The 18,582-nt window shown below is 41.6% G+C and overlaps 19 non-coding genes and 6 pseudogenes across 19 annotated transcripts; all 25 read left to right on the forward strand.

Annotated features, from left to right (window-relative positions):
* Positions 1-1,835: 1,835 nt before the first annotated feature.
* On the forward strand, positions 1,836-1,957 carry LOC114547500 (uncharacterized; annotated as a pseudogene).
* A 104-nt stretch (positions 1,958-2,061) lies between these two features.
* LOC114547574 (5S ribosomal RNA) lies at positions 2,062-2,181 on the forward strand. Its single transcript, XR_003691224.1, has one exon. It is a non-coding gene; the product is annotated as a 5S ribosomal RNA (ribosomal RNA).
* Positions 2,182-2,286: 105 nt separating this feature from the next.
* On the forward strand, positions 2,287-2,405 carry LOC114547579 (5S ribosomal RNA). The gene has a single exon (XR_003691229.1). It is a non-coding gene; the product is annotated as a 5S ribosomal RNA (ribosomal RNA).
* Positions 2,406-2,508: 103 nt separating this feature from the next.
* On the forward strand, positions 2,509-2,627 carry LOC114547503 (5S ribosomal RNA). The gene has a single exon (XR_003691177.1). It is a non-coding gene; the product is annotated as a 5S ribosomal RNA (ribosomal RNA).
* Positions 2,628-2,731: 104 nt separating this feature from the next.
* On the forward strand, positions 2,732-2,850 carry LOC114547467 (5S ribosomal RNA). Its single transcript, XR_003691170.1, has one exon. It is a non-coding gene; the product is annotated as a 5S ribosomal RNA (ribosomal RNA).
* A 104-nt stretch (positions 2,851-2,954) lies between these two features.
* LOC114547482 (uncharacterized) lies at positions 2,955-3,073 on the forward strand (annotated as a pseudogene).
* A 544-nt stretch (positions 3,074-3,617) lies between these two features.
* Positions 3,618-3,736, forward strand: LOC114547576 (5S ribosomal RNA). Its single transcript, XR_003691226.1, has one exon. It is a non-coding gene; the product is annotated as a 5S ribosomal RNA (ribosomal RNA).
* Positions 3,737-8,173: 4,437 nt separating this feature from the next.
* On the forward strand, positions 8,174-8,295 carry LOC114547474 (uncharacterized; annotated as a pseudogene).
* Positions 8,296-8,399: 104 nt separating this feature from the next.
* Positions 8,400-8,515, forward strand: LOC114547502 (uncharacterized; annotated as a pseudogene).
* Positions 8,516-8,839: 324 nt separating this feature from the next.
* LOC114547498 (uncharacterized) lies at positions 8,840-8,964 on the forward strand (annotated as a pseudogene).
* A 327-nt stretch (positions 8,965-9,291) lies between these two features.
* LOC114547557 (5S ribosomal RNA) lies at positions 9,292-9,410 on the forward strand. Its single transcript, XR_003691208.1, has one exon. It is a non-coding gene; the product is annotated as a 5S ribosomal RNA (ribosomal RNA).
* Positions 9,411-9,513: 103 nt separating this feature from the next.
* LOC114547466 (5S ribosomal RNA) lies at positions 9,514-9,631 on the forward strand. Its single transcript, XR_003691169.1, has one exon. It is a non-coding gene; the product is annotated as a 5S ribosomal RNA (ribosomal RNA).
* A 104-nt stretch (positions 9,632-9,735) lies between these two features.
* On the forward strand, positions 9,736-9,854 carry LOC114547566 (5S ribosomal RNA). The gene has a single exon (XR_003691216.1). It is a non-coding gene; the product is annotated as a 5S ribosomal RNA (ribosomal RNA).
* A 104-nt stretch (positions 9,855-9,958) lies between these two features.
* On the forward strand, positions 9,959-10,077 carry LOC114547587 (5S ribosomal RNA). The gene has a single exon (XR_003691236.1). It is a non-coding gene; the product is annotated as a 5S ribosomal RNA (ribosomal RNA).
* Positions 10,078-10,181: 104 nt separating this feature from the next.
* On the forward strand, positions 10,182-10,300 carry LOC114547556 (5S ribosomal RNA). Its single transcript, XR_003691207.1, has one exon. It is a non-coding gene; the product is annotated as a 5S ribosomal RNA (ribosomal RNA).
* A 104-nt stretch (positions 10,301-10,404) lies between these two features.
* LOC114547509 (5S ribosomal RNA) lies at positions 10,405-10,523 on the forward strand. The gene has a single exon (XR_003691178.1). It is a non-coding gene; the product is annotated as a 5S ribosomal RNA (ribosomal RNA).
* A 104-nt stretch (positions 10,524-10,627) lies between these two features.
* LOC114547471 (5S ribosomal RNA) lies at positions 10,628-10,750 on the forward strand. The gene has a single exon (XR_003691173.1). It is a non-coding gene; the product is annotated as a 5S ribosomal RNA (ribosomal RNA).
* Positions 10,751-10,862: 112 nt separating this feature from the next.
* Positions 10,863-10,981, forward strand: LOC114547559 (5S ribosomal RNA). Its single transcript, XR_003691210.1, has one exon. It is a non-coding gene; the product is annotated as a 5S ribosomal RNA (ribosomal RNA).
* Positions 10,982-11,085: 104 nt separating this feature from the next.
* LOC114547515 (5S ribosomal RNA) lies at positions 11,086-11,204 on the forward strand. The gene has a single exon (XR_003691182.1). It is a non-coding gene; the product is annotated as a 5S ribosomal RNA (ribosomal RNA).
* Positions 11,205-11,308: 104 nt separating this feature from the next.
* On the forward strand, positions 11,309-11,426 carry LOC114547571 (5S ribosomal RNA). Its single transcript, XR_003691221.1, has one exon. It is a non-coding gene; the product is annotated as a 5S ribosomal RNA (ribosomal RNA).
* Positions 11,427-11,528: 102 nt separating this feature from the next.
* On the forward strand, positions 11,529-11,647 carry LOC114547585 (5S ribosomal RNA). The gene has a single exon (XR_003691234.1). It is a non-coding gene; the product is annotated as a 5S ribosomal RNA (ribosomal RNA).
* A 104-nt stretch (positions 11,648-11,751) lies between these two features.
* Positions 11,752-11,870, forward strand: LOC114547549 (5S ribosomal RNA). Its single transcript, XR_003691201.1, has one exon. It is a non-coding gene; the product is annotated as a 5S ribosomal RNA (ribosomal RNA).
* A 6,156-nt stretch (positions 11,871-18,026) lies between these two features.
* Positions 18,027-18,135, forward strand: LOC114547506 (uncharacterized; annotated as a pseudogene).
* Positions 18,136-18,238: 103 nt separating this feature from the next.
* Positions 18,239-18,357, forward strand: LOC114547526 (5S ribosomal RNA). The gene has a single exon (XR_003691186.1). It is a non-coding gene; the product is annotated as a 5S ribosomal RNA (ribosomal RNA).
* A 104-nt stretch (positions 18,358-18,461) lies between these two features.
* Positions 18,462-18,580, forward strand: LOC114547578 (5S ribosomal RNA). The gene has a single exon (XR_003691228.1). It is a non-coding gene; the product is annotated as a 5S ribosomal RNA (ribosomal RNA).
* The last annotated feature ends 2 nt before the right edge of the window (positions 18,581-18,582 follow it).

Below are 18,582 nucleotides of genomic sequence, written 5' to 3' on the forward strand. Positions count from 1 at the left end.
TTTTAAATGCTCTTTCTTTTTCTATACTAACGCATGTATTAGAAACCTGTGCGCTGCCAAAGTGGGCGCTGGACAAATTAAATAGACTAACAAATGACTTTCTGTGGAAATCAAAGGCTGTAAGTATAAGACATACAACTTTAATTAATGATATGAATAAAGGAGGTTTAAATTTGATGGATCTGGAAACCAAAAGGGATGCTTTAAGAGTCAAATTGGTAGGTAAATTTCTGAATTCTTTTTGCGCGGCCAAGTGGAAGGGATACTTTGATAAAGTTCTGTCCACTTTTGGCTTAACAAATGTAACAAATCTTTGCCAGCATCAAGCTTTGAGGGGGCTGCTTCACTTACCTGTTTTTTACAGAGAAGTGATGGTGGCCTGGAATAGGCTTTTGCCTCATCTAACACCAGTGTGTGAGCAGAAGGAACAGGTAATGCAATTGCCTTATTTAAATAACCCTTTTTTTTCTTTTCATGGGAGAAGGTTGGAAAATGCAGCCATTTTGTCGGCTAAATGTATGACTATATCAGACATATGTGACGAGGAAGGAAATCTAAGTGGGGATGCTCTATGTAAGAAACTTAAATTTAAGGGTGTACCTTTTAGACCACGAAGTATAGTAGCTTTATGTGAGAAGGTTGAGGCTGTAATGAAGCCAGATTGGCTACATCTGCTGAAATGCAGAACTGTGCAGATGCAGTATGTACCGGTGAAATTTTCAGTAGGTATTGGTCAAAAACAAATAGATGTGGTTAAGATTAAAACTAAGGGTTTGTATAAGACCTTGAAAAGTAGGATTGTTAAAGTGCCTACGGCAGAGGGCGTGTGGGGTAATCTCTTCCCCGCTTGTGGATGTAAGTAACATGTGGAGAAACATCAATATTCGTTTTGCATCTCCGGCCATGTTTCATTTAGACTTTCGTCTGAGACATAGGAAAATTTTCACCGGAATCATACTGCATCAAATCAATAAAACAGTAGACAGAATATGTAAAGTGTGTAACAGAAATGATGAGAACATTGAACATTTATTTGTGTCATGTTGCGAGCTTGTGAATTTCAAGATTCGCTTTGAAAAATTTGTTGTCTGATAAATGTGGTCTAAAATGCAAGGATGATGTAGGATGGGATTTTTTTTCTTTTGTTTGGGATTGCAGCTAAACGCAGTCAAGTGAATTCGACAGTTATTAATTTAATTTTGAGTTTGGCAAGAAAAGCCATTTTTCTAAGGAGAAATTTGGCTTTTTATGAGGGCAAAAGTTTAATTTTGTGGAATATCTTTCTCATTCAATATAAAGCTTTCTTTAAAATGTTTTTTCTAAATGGGGTTGTTTTCTTTAAAGATGCATTTATGGGTGGGAATACTTTGTTTTCGGTAGATGAGGGAGGGAAACTAAAGTTAAATTTGTGAAAAGCTTTATTGTATTATAGGAGTTTGGACATTTTATTGGGGGCTTTATCTATATGTTTTTTTTTTTGTTTTTTTTTTGTTTTGGAATGATGTCTGCACAATGGACTGGTGTTTCTAGATGTCTTTCTGTCGTGTTTTTTGTTTAAATGGTTTTGGTTTGTTTTTCTTTTCTGGGTTTTTAAAATTTTGAAATTGTGAGGAATGTTTGAAAATAAAAATTTAAGAAAAAAAAAAAAAAAAACACCCCCGATCTCAAAAGCTAAGCAGGATAGGGCAGGGTCAGTACTTGGATGGGAGACTGCCTGGGAATACACGGTGCTGTAAGCTTTTTATTTACATTTTACAACAAGGGCTCTGCTCCTTCTTTATAACACGTGTAATTGCATTTTACCATCTTTAAATAGCTTGTGTTCACCTGTTTTAAAAAACGTCCATACCACCACCCTGAACACGCCCAATCTCATCTGATCTCGGAAGCTAAGCAGGGTAGGGCCGGGTCAGTACTTGGATGGGAGACTGCCTGGGAATACCCGGTGCTGTAAGCTTTTTATTCTACACTTTCAACAGCAGGGGCTCTGCTCCTTCTTTATACCACACGTGTAATTGCATTTTACCATCTTTAAATAGCTTGTGTTCACCTGTTTTAATTGCTTACGTCCATACCACCCTTGAACACGCCCGATCTCATCTGATCTCGGAAGCTAAGCAGGGTAGGGCCGGGTCAGTACTTGGATGGGAGACTGCCTGGGAATACCCGGTGCTGTAAGCTTTTTATTTTCCATTTTACAACAGCAGTGGCTCTGCTCCTTCTTTATACCACACGTGTAATTGCATTTTACCATCTTTAAATAGCTTGTGTTCACCTGTTCTAATTGCTTACGTCCATACCACCTTGAACACGCCCGATCTCGTCTGATCTCGGAAGCTAAGCAGGATAGGGCCGGGTCAGTACTTGGATGGGAGACTGCCTGGGAATACCCGGTGCTGTAAGCTTTTTATTCCATTTTTCAACAGCAGGGGCTCTGCTCCTTCTTTATACCACACGTGTAATTGCATTTTACCATCTTTAAATAGCTTGTGTTCACCTGTTTTAATTGCTTACGTCCATACCACCCTGAACACGCCCGATCTCGTCTGATCTCGGAAGCTAAGCAGGGTAGGGCCGGGTCAGTACTTGGATGGGAGACTGCCTGGGAATACCCGGTGCTGTAAGCTTTTTATTTCCATTTCACAACAGCAGGGTCTCTGCTCCTTCTTTATACCACACGTATAATTGCATTTTACCATCTTTAAATAGCTTGTGTTCACCTGTTCTAATTGCTTACGTCCATACCACCCTGAACACGCCCAATCTCGTCTGATCTCGGAAGCTAAGCAAGGTAGGGCCGGGTCAGTACTTGGATGGGAGACTGCCTGGGAATACCCGGTGCTGTAAGCTTTTTATTCTACACTTTCAACAGCAGGGGCTCTGCTCCTTCTTTATACCACACGTGTAATTGCATTTTACCATCTTTAAATAGCTTGTGTTCACCTGTTTTAATTGCTTACGTCCATACCACCTTGAACACGCCCGATCTCGTCTGATCTGGGAAGATAAGCAGGGTAGGGCAGGGTCAGTACTTGGATGGGAGACTGCCTGGGAATACCCGGTGCTGTAAGCTTTTTATTTCCATTTTACAACAGCAGGGGCTCTGCTCCTTCTTTATACCACACGTGTAATTGCATTTTACCATCTTTAAATAGCTTGTGTTCACCTGTTCTAATTGCTGGAATTTTCCATACCACCCTGAACACGCCCGATCTCGTCTGATCTCGGAAGCTAAAAGCAGGGTAGGGCAGTATTTTACTTGGATGGGAGACTGCCTGGGAATACCCGGTGCTGTAAGCTTTTTATTCTACACTTTCAACAGCAGGGGCTCTGCTCCTTCTTTATACCACACGTGTAATTGCATTTTACCATCTTTAAATAGCTTGTGTTCACCTTTTTTAATTGCTTACGGCCTTACCACCCTGAACACCCCCGATCTCAAAAGCTAAGCAGGACAGGGCCGGGTCAGTACTTGATTGGAAGACTGCCTGGGAATACCCGGTGCTGTAAGCTTTTTATTTCCATTTCACAACAGCAGGGGCTCTGCTCCTTCTTTATACCACACGTGTAATTGCATTTTACCATCTTTAAATAGCTTGTGTTCACCTGTTTTAATTGCTTACGTCCATACCACCCTGAACATGCCCGATCTCGTCTGATCTCGGAAGCTAAGCAAGGTAGGGCCGGGTCAGTACTTGGATGGGAGACTGCCTGGGAATACCTGGTGCTGTAAGCTTTTTATTCTACACTTTCAACAGCAGGGGCTCTGCTCCTTCTTTATACCACATGTGAAATTGAATTTTACCATCTTTAAATAGCTTGTGTTCACCTGTTTTAACAGGATCCATACAAACCCTGAACAGTAGAGATGAGAGAAGCTAAGCAGGGTAGGGCCGGGGAGGTACTTGGATGGGAGACTGCCTGGGAATACCCGGTGCTGTAAACTTTTTATTCTACACTTTCAACAGCAGGGGCTCTGCTCCTTCTTTATACCACTGCCGTGTAATTGGATTTTACCATCTTTAAATAGCTTGTGTTCACCTGTTTTAATTGCTTAATTATTAATTGAATACAGCATAGAAAAAACTGAAGACTACAGGGTAGGGCCGGGTCAGTACTTGATGGAAGACTGCCTGGGAATACCCGGTGCTGTAAGCTTTTTATTTCCATTTTACAACAGCAGGGGCTCTGCTCCTTCTTTTATACACAATAATAATTGCATTTTACCATCTTTAAATAGGCTTGTTTTCAGTTTGTTCCTAAATTGGTTACGGTCCATACCACCCTGAACCCCGACTGGGATCTGGTTGATCTACTGGAGCCTGATAGCTGTAGGCCCTGGGTCAGTCTTGGATGGGAGACTGCTCTGGGAACCACGGTGCTGTAAGCATTCTTTATTCTACAGTGCTCTAGTGGGACAACAAGGGGCTCTGCTCCTTCTTTATACCAAGTATGATGGCATTTTACCATTTTTAAATAGCTTGTGTTCACCTGTTTTAAATTAAATCCTATATTTCACTGAACAGCCAATGCAGAGAAGCTAATACAGGAGAAATATGATCTCTTCTCTTAGTTTGGGGACAGAACACGTGCTGCAGCATTCTGGATCAGTTGGAGAGTCTTAATGGACTTATTTGGGCAACCTGATAAGGGGAATCTTTGCATTCTTTCTAGTCTAGAAGTAACAAATCTTTGGACTAGTTTTTCAGCATCGTTTTGAGACAGGATATTCCTAATTTTGGCAATGTTAGCTTTTAAGGACAAGATGGAACTCCTTCTTTTATTCTTGATTGCATTTTGTTTTAAGTGGGCGTTGAAGGATATATCCTGATCAAAAATAACTCCTAGATTTCTGACAGCAGTGCTGGAGGCCAGGGTAATACCATCCAGATTAACTATATCTTCGAAAACTTTATCTGTTGGTCCTATCACAATAACTTCAGTTTTGTTGAGTTTAACATCAGGAAATTGTGGGTCATCCAGGATTTTTTATATCCTCAATAACACACGTTTCCAGTCTTGCTAACTGACCACTTTCATCTGGCTTAATTGACAGATATAAGCAAGGTATCGCTTTCATGGTAACAGTGATAGTTAATGGGTGTTTCCTAATAATATTACCTAGAGGAAGCATATATAAGGAAAATAGAATTGGTCAACAAGCACTGAGCCTTGAGGAACGCCATGCATTTTGGCTTTAAATAGCTTGTGTTAAGCTGTGCTTGGAGGGTTTATCATTAACATTAACAAACTGGGATGTGGTTCAGAGAAATAGGACTGCCTGGGAAAAAGGTGCTTAAGTGCGATTCCTTTAATGCCAACTGCTCCTTGTTCCAGTAATTCTGTAACATCTTTAAATAGTATGGTTCAATAAGTGTCAAATGCAGCACTAAGATCTAGTAGAACAAGAATAAGGGAGGGACAATACTTGGATGGGGGAAGTCCTTTGTCTGCAGCAGTTAGGTGCTGTAAGCTTTTAGTAATTTTCACAACAGCAGGGGCTCTGTCCTTCTTGATTCTTTCTAACGTGTAATTGAAAACCATCAAATAGACTGTTGCTATGTAGAAAATCACATAACTGTTTAAGCAACCACCTTCTCAAGGATCTTGGATAGAAAGGGAAGGTTAGATATAGGTCTATAGTTTGCTAAGACCTCAGGATCTAGGGTGGGTTTTTTCAGAAGAGGTTTTATCACAGCAATTTTAAATGACTTTTTACATAACCTGTTAGTAAGGACATCTTTATATCATATCTAATAACCAAGTGTTTACCTTGTGTTCACCTGTTTTAATTTCTTTGAGTACCCCTCGTTGGGATGGGGCCTGATCTCGTCTGATCTCGGAAGCTAAGCAAGGTAGGGCCGGGTCAGTACTTGGATGGGAGTCCTGGGAAAACCGGTGCTGTAAGCTTTTTATTTACGTTTTTTCAACAGCAGGGTCCTGCATTTAAAGATGAACTGTTAATTGCATTTTATCAAAAGGTGATGAATTTTATCTGTTCTAATTGTTATAATTTTATCATTAAAGAATCTCATGAAGTCATCACTACTCAAGGCTAGGGGAATAGATGGGATGGTAGACTGCCTGGGAATATCTGGTGCCTGGCTACTTTTTATTTAAAAAAAGAAACAGCAGGTTGTTCTGTTTTTCTTTATTAATGATGAGTAATAGTCTGATTTTACCATCTTTAAGGGCCTTGTGTTCACCTGTTCAGACTGTCTTGCCATACCACCCGGAATTCCTCCCATCTTTGATCTCGGAAGGTGGAGGGCCGGGTCAGTACTTGGATGGGAGACTGTTACCGGTGTGAGATTTGTTTTAATTTGCAACAGTTTGGGAGTTATACCAAGGAGTTAATTTAATTTTTTTATCGTCTTCTTTTGAGAGGAGCAACAGAGTCTAAGGTCGTCTTTATAGGCAATTGCATTAAACCATATTTTAAAAGGTCTACAAATGTATCAATTTGAGAGGGACTGAGGTTAACATATAAGGTCCTCTGTTATGTTAAGGCACGATGATATAGACTGGAATGCTGTAGGAATATTTTCCTTAAATTTAGCTATAGCACTGTCTGTTGATAGGCATCTAGTGTCTCGGAAGCTGCTATCTGGTTGGGTTTATATGGTCAGGTAGCAAGAATTCAAAAGTAATTAAACTTTTGATCTGATAATACCAGATTCTGGAATTGAAATATTATTAAATAATTGCATTTTCAATTTTAATAGCTTACCATATGCCAGCACAAGGTTTCGGATCTGTCTGATCTCGGAAAACAGTGTAGGGCCGGGTCACACTTGATGGGAAACTGATTGAATCCAGTTTTGAGTTGAAAGCAGTAGTAAGGCTATTTTTGTCAACGTAATTGCATTTTACCATCTTTAAATTAAAATCACCAACAATAAGTACTTTGTCTGATTTAAGGACTACACATGATAAAAACTCTGAGAATTCAGATAAAAATTCAGAATACGGTTTGAGATCGGTAGACAACAACAAATATAATTGGCTGTACTGATTTCCGGTGTGTTGGATGTTGAAGAACAGCAGGGGAACTCCTTCTTTTTCAAAAGAGTTATAATTTGCATTTTACCAGGGTTAAATTAACAGGCTTGAATCATTGCTTATGTTTGCAACTCCCTGAACCTCGGCCTGAGCCTCTAGGAATTTGAGTATTAATATGACTGTACTTGGATGGCTTCATTTAGACTAACATATTCTTTTGGCCCAGCCATTTTTCAACAGACAGGGAATAGATCAATTTTTATCAGATATCAATTCATTTTACCATCTTTAAATAGCTTTAGAAGACAAAGATCTGATATTTACCTTGAATCCACATCTAATTTGATCTATCCTTTTCTATCATTGCTGTGGTAGTTTTAATTCCTGGGAAGGGGGTTAAGTTTTTGCCCTCTTTTCACCACTTTGGGTGGTCTGTTGTTGATAATTAATGGAATAGTACCTCTTTAACCACTTGTGTTACTGGAGTTCTAACTAGTACTCCATACCATGTTATCCCACAGAAAACATTTTCAGATCCATCCACTTGTATACTTGGATGGGAGACTGCCTGGGAATACCTGGGTGCTGTAATCTTTTATTTCCATTTTCAACAGCAGGGGCTCTGCTCCTTCTTTATACCACACGTGTAATTGCATTTTACCATCTTTAAATAGCTTGTGTTCACCTGTTCTAATTGCTGGAGACCACCACCTTGAACAGGTTGGGCATCTGATCCGGAAGCTAACAGGTTGAAGGGTCAGTACTTGGATGGGAGACTGCCCAGGGAAGTGCAGAGTGCTGTAAGCTTTTTATTTCCAGCCAACAGCAGTCTGGACCATCCTTCTTTGCACCACCACCTTTAATAGCATTTTAGGCCCATCTTTAAATCTGGGAACCTGTTCCCTGTTTTAATTGCTGGGAGTGGTCCATTTTCTTCCTGAACTATCCCCGTCTCATTTTACCATCTGATCTTGGAAGCTACGTCCATACCATGCAATCTCGATGATCTCGGAAGGGCCGGGTCAGTACTTGGATGGGAGACTGCCTGGGAATACCCGGTGCTGTAAGCTTTTTATTTCTTTGGATGTCAACAGCAGGGCTCTGCTCCTTCTTTATACCACAGTAATTGCATTTTACCATCTTTAAATAGCTTGTGTTCACCTGTTTAATTGCTTACGTCCATACCACCCTTGAACACGCCCGATCTCGTCTGATCTCGGAAGCTAAGCAGGGGGTAGGGCCGGGTCAGTACTTGGATGGGAGACTGCCTGGGAATACCCGGTGCTGTAAGCTTTTTATTTCCATTTTACAACAGCAGGGGCTCTGCTCCTTCTTTATACCACACGTGTAATTGCATTTTACCATCTTTAAATAGCTTGTGTTCACCTGTTTTAATTGCTTACGTCCATACAACCTGAACACGCCCGATCTCGTCTGATCTCGGAAGCTAAGCAAGGTAGGGCGGGTCAGTACTTGGATGGGAGACTGCCTGGGAATACCGGTGCTGTAAGCTTTTATTCTACATTTTACAACAGCAGGGCTCTGCTCCTTCTTTAGGGACAGTAATTGCATTTTACCATCTTTAAATAGCTTGTGTTCACCTGTTTTAATTGCAGGGCACAGTGGAATCAAAAACATCCCCTGATCTCGCATCTGATCTCGGAAGCTAAGCTGGGTAGGGCCGGGTCAGTACTTGGATGGGAGACTGCCTGGGAATACCCGTGCTGTAAGCTTTTTATTTCCATTTTACAACAGCAGGGGCTCTGCTCCTTCTTTATACCACACGTGTAATTGCATTTTACCATCTTTAAATAGCTTGTGTTCACCTGTTCTAATTGCTTACGTCCATACCACCCTTGAACACGCAAGATCTCATCTGATCTCGGAAGCTAAGCAAGGTAGGGCCGGGTCAGTACTTGGATGGGAGACTGCCTGGGAATACCTGAGGGGGTGCTGTAAGCTTTTTATTTTAATCTTTCAACAGCAGGGGCTCTGCTCCTTCTTTATACCACACGTGTAATTGCATTTTACCATCTTTAAATAGCTTGTGTTCACCTGTTCTAATTGCTTACGTCCATATAATTTTTTGAACACCAAAATCTCGTCTGATCTCGGAAGCTAAGCAAGGTAGAGCTGGGTCAGTACTTGGATGGGAGACTTCCTGGGAATACCGGTGCTGTAAGCTTTTTATTTCCATTTTACAACAGCAGGGGCTCTGCTCCTTCTTTATACCACACGTGTAATTGCATTTTACCATCTTTAAATAGCTTGTGTTCACCTGTTCTAATTGCTTACGTCCATACCACCCTGAACACGCCCGATCTCATCTGATCTCGGAAGCTAAGCAAGGTAGGGCCGGGTCAGTACTTGGATGGGAGACTGCCTGGGAATACCCGGTGCTGTAAGCTTTTTATTTACATTTTCAACAGCAGGGGCTCTGCTCCTTCTTTATACCACACGTGTAATTGCATTTTACCATCTTTAAATAGCTTGTGTTCACCTGTTTTAATTGCTTACGTCCATACCACCCTGAACACGCCCGATCTCGTCTGATCTCGGAAGCTAAGCAGGGTAGGGCGGGTCAGTACTTGGATGGGAGACTGCCTGGGAATACCCGGTGCTGTAAGCTTTTTATTTCCATTTTACAACAGCAGTGGCTCTGCTCCTTCTTTATACCACACGTGTAATTGCATTTTACCATCTTTAAATAGCTTGTGTTCACCTGTTCTAATTGCTTACGTCCATACCACCCTGAACACGCCCGATCTCGTCTGATCTCGGAAGCTAAGCAAGGTAGGGCCGGGTCAGTACTTGGATGGGAGACTGCCTGGGAATACCCGGTGCTGTAAGCTTTTTATTTACATTTTACAACAGCAGGTGCTCTGCTCCTTCTTAATACCACACGTGTAATTGCATTTTACCATCTTTAAATAGCTTGTGTTCACCTGTTCTAATTGCTTACGTCCATACCACCTTGAACACGCCCGATCTCGTCTGATCTGGGAAGCTAAGCAAGGTAGGGCCGGGTCAGTACTTGGATGGGAGACTGCCTGGGAATACCCGGTGCTGTAAGCTTTTTATTTCCATTTTACAACAGCAGGGGCTCTGCTCCTTCTTTATACCACACGTGTAATTGCATTTTACCATCTTTAAATAGCTTGTGTTCACCTGTTCTAATTGCTTACGTCCATACCACCCTGAACACGCCCGATCTCCTCTGATCTCGGAAGCTAAGCAGGGTAGGGCCGGGTCAGTACTTGGATGGGAGACTGCCTGGGAATACCCGGTGCTGTAAGCTTTTTATTTCCATTTTACAACAGCAGGGGCTCTGCTCCTTCTTTATACCACACGTGTAATTGCATTTTACCATCTTTAAATAGCTTGTGTTCACCTGTTCTAATTGCTTACGTCCATACCACCCTGAACACGCCCGATCTCGTCTGATCTCGGAAGCTAAGCAGGGTAGGGCCGGGTCAGTACTTGGATGGGAGACTGCCTGGGAATACCCGGTGCTGTAAGCTTTTTATTTCCATTTTACAACAGCAGGGGCTCTGCTCCTTCTTTATACCACACGTGTAATTGCATTTTACCATCTTTAAATAGCTTGTGTTCACCTGTTCTAATTGCTTACGTCCATACCACCTTGAACACGCCCGATCGATCTCGTCTGATCTCGGAAGCTAAGCAGGGTAGGGCCGGGTCAGTACTTGGATGGGAGACTGCCTGGGAATACCCGGTGCTGTAAGCTTTTTATTTCCATTTTACAACAGCAGGGGCTCTGCTCCTTCTTTATACCACACGTGTAATTGCATTTTACCATCTTTAAATAGCTTGTGTTCACCTGTTCTAATTGCTTACGTCCTTACGTCCATACCACCCTGAACACGCCCGATCTCATCTGATCTCGGAAGCTAAGCAGGGTAGGGCCGGGTCAGTACTTGGATGGGAGACTGCCTGGGAATACCCGGTGCTGTAAGCTTTTCTTTTCCATTTTACAACAGCAGGGGCTCTGCTCCTTCTTTATACCACACGTGTAATTGCATTTTACCATCTTTAAATAGCTTGTGTTCACCTGTTTTAATTGCTTACGTCCATACCACCCTGAACACGCCCGATCTCGTCTGATCTCGGAAGCTAAGCAGGGTAGGGCCGGGTCAGTACTTGGATGGGAGACTGCCTGGGAATACCCGGTGCTGTAAGCTTTTTATTCACATTTTTCAACAGCAGGGGCTCTGCTCCTTCTTTATACCACACGTGTAATTGCATTTTACCATCTTTAAATAGCTTGTGTTCACCTGTTTTAATTGCTTACGTCCATACCACCCTGAACACGCCCGATCTCGTCTGATCTCGGAAGCTAAGCAGGGTAGGGCCGGGTCAGTACTTGGATGGGAGACTGCCTGGGAATACCGGTGCTGTAAGCTTTTTATTTCCATTTTACAACAGCAGGGGCTCTGCTCCTTCTTTATACCACGTGTAATTGCATTTTACCATCTTTAAATAGCTTGTGTTCACCTGTTCTAATTGCTTACGTCCATACCACCCTGAACACGCCCGATCTCGTCTGATCTCGGAAGCTAAGCTGGGTAGGGCCGGGTCAGTACTTGGATGGTAGACTAACTGGGAATACCCGGTGTTGTAAGCTTTTTATTTCCATTTTACAACAGCAGTGGCTCTGCTCCTTCTTTATACCACACGTGTAATTGCATTTTACCATCTTTAAATAGCTTGTGTTCACCTGTTCTAATTGCTTACGTCCATACCACCTTGAACACGCCCGATCTCGTCTGATCTCGGAAGCTAAGCAAGGTAGGGCCGGGTCAGTACTTGGATGGGAGACTGCCTGGGAATACCCGGTGCTGTAAGCTTTTTATTTCCATTTTACAACAGCAGGGGCTCTGCTCCTTCTTTATACCACACGTGTAATTGCATTTTACCATCTTTAAATAGCTTGTGTTCACCTGTTTTAATTGCTTAAGGCCTTACCACCCTGAACTCTCGCGAGAACTTGGTGGTGTGACATCATAAGGGTGAGGAAGACAGCAGTGTGCTGCTTTTGTTTGGAGTGAGCTGAGAAGGGCTTTTTTTTTTTTGATTTATTTTGTGTTTTGAAGGGCATTTGATTTAGCTGTATATCAAGTTTATAGTTCATTTTTATCCCCCATACAGCTCAGGCTGTGTGGGGGGCAGTTTACTTTGTTGCTTTACCTTTTTGTCCGTGATGTCAAGTGGAGAGAGATTTCTCAAAATGGAGGAGCGTCAGGACAAACAAAAGATGATGTCCGCATCTACAGCAGCGATAAAACTGTCTTACCTGCAAGGAAAAGAACAGAATGGAGCACAAAGAGAGGAGACTTTACCAAAGGAGCAGCAGAAGGCAGACCCGACGATGACGGAACTAGAGACAAGAGAGGGAACAATGGTGGAGGTGGAGATGAGCGAGGTGGAAGTAGAGGAGAATGAAGCAAGGGAAAGAGCAGATATTGGGGTGGAAAAGGTGAAACCTTCTGTGATTGAACATGCTGAGAAAAGGTATGTGGAGGTGAAGATAGCGGATAAAAAGTATGAAAAAGGCCTGACGGTACGTGTGGAGGTGATGGCAGAGGAGGAAATGCCGACACTAGAACTAATGAGGACGGTGCGTCTTTTGTGTGGTGGGCTAATGGCGTGCAGAAGACTAATACCAAATAATTATGAAATAACTTTGAGTGATGCAGTGGGAAAGAGACGCATCTTGGAGGGGTTTAGTATCAACTCCACCAGGGTGAATGTGACTGATGTCTGTCGCGGAGAAGTCATGGTGTCTTTTTTGCAGCTACCAGCGTACATCACGGATGGGGAAATAAAGGAAAAACTATTTCTATGGAAAGTAACACCTGTTTCACCGATCAAACGGAGGATGTGGCCGGGAACGAATGTTGCGGATGGAACTCGCTTTGTGCGGGTGAGATTCGAGGGAGCTGTGAAATCTTTGCCTTATTCCACTAAGTTCAACACGCTGCAGGGGCCACAGTTTTTCCGTGTCCTACACGACCAGCAAGTGAAAGTATGTCGCTTGTGTCTGGATCCAGATCATCTGATAAAGGACTGTCCCAGTTTGGTGTGCTATCAGTGCAGGCAGCAGGGACATTACGCCAAACAGTGCCAAAATGTGGTGAGTAGGTGTAAATTGTGTCTGAATAAAACTACAGATTGCATTTGTCAAATAAGTGAAGATGAATCAGAATTAGGAATTGAGGGGGAGAATATGGAGGGTCATGTTGGTAACGTGACAAATGAAGGAGATGAACCTGTTGTAGATCATCTGAGTGAAACTGTCAATGAGCCGAAGGCAGGAGGTGAGAGTGACATAATGATAGGTGAGACGGGGCTGACTGTGATGAGGGCTGTGATGAGTGGAGCTCCAGCCAGCAGCAGCTCCCAAGTTCCAGACAGTATGGTTGAATTTGAGAATGTAATCTCGGTTTTTCCAGTGCAAAGCAAAGGGGGAGAGGCGGACGGGCTGCAATTGGCTCCACCCGTCCTCTCTTCTGTAGCAGGATCGCTGGATATAGCTTTTCCCATGTCTGAGAATAAAATGTCTACCTGTACAACTCCTCTGTGTGACCAGTCAGTGGCGATGGCGGAGGACCTGCCAGCTGAAAATTATGAGCTGGGAGGTTTTCTGCCAATTAAACATTCATGGCAGTTTCCGAAGAAAATTCCCAAAAGTGGGAAAAAACGAATAGCGAGGGCAGCTACCTCTCCATATGTAAAATGAATTTGGTAATGACACAATTTATACTGCTTCATACAATGGTGCTGTTGGCCTCCCTAAATGCAAATGGGTTGAGATCGGCTTCTAAACTTGATTCCATATTAACAACAATTAGCTTTGACATCCTGTGCATTCAGGAAACCAAGTGGGATGAGGCAATACTTGTCAATTTGAAGCAACAGTGGCATGGACAACTGTATGCGAGTAATGGGGTAAACAAAACATGTGGAGTGGCCATTTATTACAGAATGAGCAGTATAACAGATGTTGGCTTGATACACAAGGATGATAAAGGACGGTTAATAGTAACTGAATGTGTTATCAACAACATGGTGATAAGAATTATTAACATCTATGCATCAAATTTGCAAAAGGAACGACAGACTTTTTTTAAAGACTTGAGACAGTGGTGTACGAACGACACATTGATTATTGGAGATTTCAATGTGGTTCAAAGTGATATGGATATCTCGACTCAAAATGTCTTTAAAGGAGACGTCAGCCGTAAGGGACTTGGTGCGCTCATGAGGAACTGTAACATGTGTGATGTCTGGAGAACGTCCTATCCAGGTACCAGAGACTTTTCACGGAGGCAAGTTGTGAACAATGTGTTGAAACAATCACGAATTGATTTATGTGTTGTGACAACTCCTTTGTGCAAGTTCATTGAACAACCTAGGTACCAACAGAACTCGTGGAGCGATCATAGCACCTTCACCTGTCAACTGGATATCACGCCTGTCCGGAAAGGGGGAGGTATGTGGTGCCTAAATTCTAGTTTGATGACTGATGAGACTTTTGTAATCACAATGGGAAAAATGCTGTGCAATGCAGCTTCTGAAATGTTTTTTGTAGATGACGTGTTGCAATGGTGGTTTGAACTAAAATGTCGTATTAAGAAAAAGTGTATACATTTTTGTAAAAATAAGAAATGGAGAGAAGGTGTCATTGAACAACACTTGAGAGAGGTTTTGGAGAGCGAAGCCAGGTTTCTTGGGGAAAAAAATATAACTTGTACAGAAACCTATGCTTTGGTGAAAAATAAACTAGATAAAATTGAAGAATTAAAATGTAGGGGGGCTGCAATACGTAGCAGGGTGCAAAATGTTTTAGATGGTGAGAAATGCACGGCCTACTTTCTGAGGCTTGAAAAAAAAGGAATCAGGACACAACAAAAATTGAGGAATTAATAACAAATGATGGGACGGTAGTAACAAATCCAGATGAGATAAGGACACAAGTTTTTTTCAGTATTACAAATCTCTCTTTACCAGTCAGACAAGTGATGTTACATCTGTCAACAGAGTACTGTCTTCTTTAAAAAGAGATTGAGTCCAGAGGATAGCAAGTGGTGTGATGCTGACTTTACGGATGTAGATGTTGAATTAGCAATCACAAATCTAAATGATAATAAGAGTCCTGGCCGAGACGGCCTTACGCCTGAATTTTATAAGACTTTCAAAAGTAAATTATTCCAATTTTGTCCTCCGTCTTTGCAGGCATGGAGAAAACAGGGATAGTGCCTGAGTCATTCTCGGATGGAGTGATTAACATTTTTTTTTCAAAAAAGGGGAGAAAAAAAAAAAAATTTGGACAATTATAGACCAATCAGTTTGTTGAATACGGATTATAAAATTCTGACAAAGATGTTAGCCAACAGAGTCAAACATGTCATTTCCTCAGTGGTAGGAGATACTCAAACATATAGTATTCCGGGTCGCAACATTGCAGATTCTATCATAACTGTTAAAGACATAGTCAGGACTTTGTCAACGGGGGTAGGCATTTGGTTGGGCATTGATTTGCAGAAAGCTTTTGATCGGGTGGAACATTGTTTTCTATATAGAACTTTAGAAACTGTGGGCTTTGGAAGCATTTTTATTAATAGGATTAAACTCTTATACAGCACTGCCAGGAGTTGTGTAAAGTGCAATGGTGTCCTGACTGAGAATTTCAATATAGGTAGGTCAATTAGGCAGGGGTGTCCATTGTCATCCCTGTTGTATAGTTTAGTAGCAGAACCCTTGGCAGCAATGCTTATGGGGGATGCTTTGATTAAAGGGATTGAGTTGAGTGATAATACTAATATCAAAATAGTACAGTATGCAGATGATGTAAATGTATTTGTCAAATCTGTTCCAGATATGGAAATTGTTTTGTCTCACCTGCGCCTGTATGAGCGAGCCTCAGGGGCAAAGGTCAATATTGACAAATCTGAAATAACAATTTTTGGTATGACTTGTGGAAGTGGCAAAATGGGGGTTTAAACTGGTGGAGTCCTCAAGGAAAGTGTTGGGAATCTATATAGGTAAGGATGAGGAGACCGCAGACACTTTGACATGGCTTAGTGTAATTAAGAAATTTCAAAGTGTGTTAAACATGTGGAAAATGAGAGGTCTGTTACTTAGAGGTAGGGTAGTTGTTTTAAATGCTCTTTCTTTTTCTATACTAACGCATGTATTAGAAACCTGTGCGCTGCCAAAGTGGGCGCTGGACAAATTAAATAGACTAACAAATGACTTTCTGTGGAAATCAAAGGCTGTAAGTATAAGACATACAACTTTAATTAATGATATGAATAAAGGAGGTTTAAATTTGATGGATCTGGAAACCAAAAGGGATGCTTTAAGAGTCAAATTGGTAGGTAAATTTCTGAATTCTTTTTGCGCGGCCAAGTGGAAGGGATACTTTGATAAAGTTCTGTCCACTTTTGGCTTAACAAATGTAACAAATCTTTGCCAGCATCAAGCTTTGAGGGGGCTGCTTCACTTACCTGTTTTTTACAGAGAAGTGATGGTGGCCTGGAATAGGCTTTTGCCTCATCTAACACCAGTGTGTGAGCAGAAGGAACAGGTAATGCAATTGCCTTATTTAAATAACCCTTTTTTTTCTTTTCATGGGAGAAGGTTGGAAAATGCAGCCATTTTGTCGGCTAAATGTATGACTATATCAGACATATGTGACGAGGAAGGAAATCTAAGTGGGGATGCTCTATGTAAGAAACTTAAATTTAAGGGTGTACCTTTTAGACCACGAAGTATAGTAGCTTTATGTGAGAAGGTTGAGGCTGTAATGAAGCCAGATTGGCTACATCTGCTGAAATGCAGAACTGTGCAGATGCAGTATGTACCGGTGAAATTTTCAGTAGGTATTGGTCAAAAACAAATAGATGTGGTTAAGATTAAAACTAAGGGTTTGTATAAGACCTTGAAAAGTAGGATTGTTAAAGTGCCTACGGCAGAGGGCGTGTGGGGTAATCTCTTCCCCCTTGTGGATGTAAGTAACATGTGGAGAAACATCAATATTCGTTTTGCATCTCCGGCCATGTTTCATTTAGACTTTCGTCTGAGACATAGGAAAATTTTCACCGGAATCATACTGCATCAAATCAATAAAACAGTAGACAGAATATGTAAAGTGTGTAACAGAAATGATGAGAACATTGAACATTTATTTGTGTCATGTTGCGAGCTTGTGAATTTCAAGATTCGCTTGAAAAATTTGTTGTCTGATAAATGTGGTCTAAAATGCAAGGATGATGTAGGATGGGATTTTTTTCTTTTGTTTGGGATTGCAGCTAAACGCAGTCAAGTGAATTCGACAGTTATTAATTTAATTTTGAGTTTGGCAAGAAAAGCCATTTTTCTAAGGAGAAATTTGGCTTTTTATGAGGGCAAAAGTTTAATTTTGTGGAATATCTTTCTCATTCAATATAAAGCTTTCTTTAAAATGTTTTTTCTAAATGGGGTTGTTTTCTTTAAAGATGCATTTATGGGTGGGAATACTTTGTTTTCGGTAGATGAGGGAGGGAAACTAAAGTTAAATTTGTGAAAAGCTTTATTGTATTATAGGAGTTTGGACATTTTATTGGGGGCTTTATCTATATGGTTTTTTTTGTTTTTTTTTTTGTTTTGGAATGATGTCTGCACAATGGACTGGTGTTTCTAGATGTCTTTCTGTCGTGTTTTTTGTTAAATGTTTTTGGTTTGTATTTCTTTTCTGGGTTTTTAAAATTTTGAAATTGTGAGGAATGTTTGAAAATAAAAATTTAAAAAAAAAAAAAAAAAAACGCCCGATCTCGTCTGATCTCGGAAGCTAAGCAGGGTAGGGCCGGGTCAGTACTTGGATGGAAGACTGCCTGGGAATACCCGGTGTTGTAAGCTTTTTATTTCCATTTTACAACAGCAGTGGCTCTGCTCCTTCTTTATACCACACGTGTAATTGCATTTTACCATCTTTAAATAGCTTGTGTTCACCTGTTTTAATTGCTTACGGCCTTACCACCCTGAACACCCCCGATCTCAAAAGCTAAGCAGGATAGGGCCGGGTCAGTACTTGGATGGGAGACTGCCTGGGAATACCCGGTGCTGTAAGCTTTTTATTCTACACTTTCAACAGCAGGGGCTCTGCTCCTTCTTTATACCACACGTGTAATTGCATTTATCATCTTTAAATAGCTTGTGTTCACCTGTTTTAATTGCTTACGTCCATACCACCCTGAACACGCCCGATCTCGTCTGATCTCGGAAGCTAAGCAGGGTAGGGCCGGGTCAGTACTTGGATGGGAGACTGCCTGGGAATACCCGGTGCTGTAAGCTTTTTATTTCCATTTTACAACAGCAGTGGCTCTGCTCCTTCTTTATACCACACGTGTAATTGCATTTTACCATCTTTAAATAGCTTGTGTTCACCTGTTCTAATTGCTTACGTCCATACCACCTTGAACACGCCCAATCTCGTCTGATCTCGGAAGCTAAGCAAGGTAGGGCCGGGTCAGTACTTGGATGGGAGACTGCCTGGGAATACCCGGTGCTGTAAGCTTT

Source organism: Perca flavescens, chromosome 20, assembly GCF_004354835.1.
Source record: "Perca flavescens isolate YP-PL-M2 chromosome 20, PFLA_1.0, whole genome shotgun sequence".
Taxonomy (NCBI): Eukaryota; Metazoa; Chordata; class Actinopteri; order Perciformes; family Percidae; genus Perca; species Perca flavescens.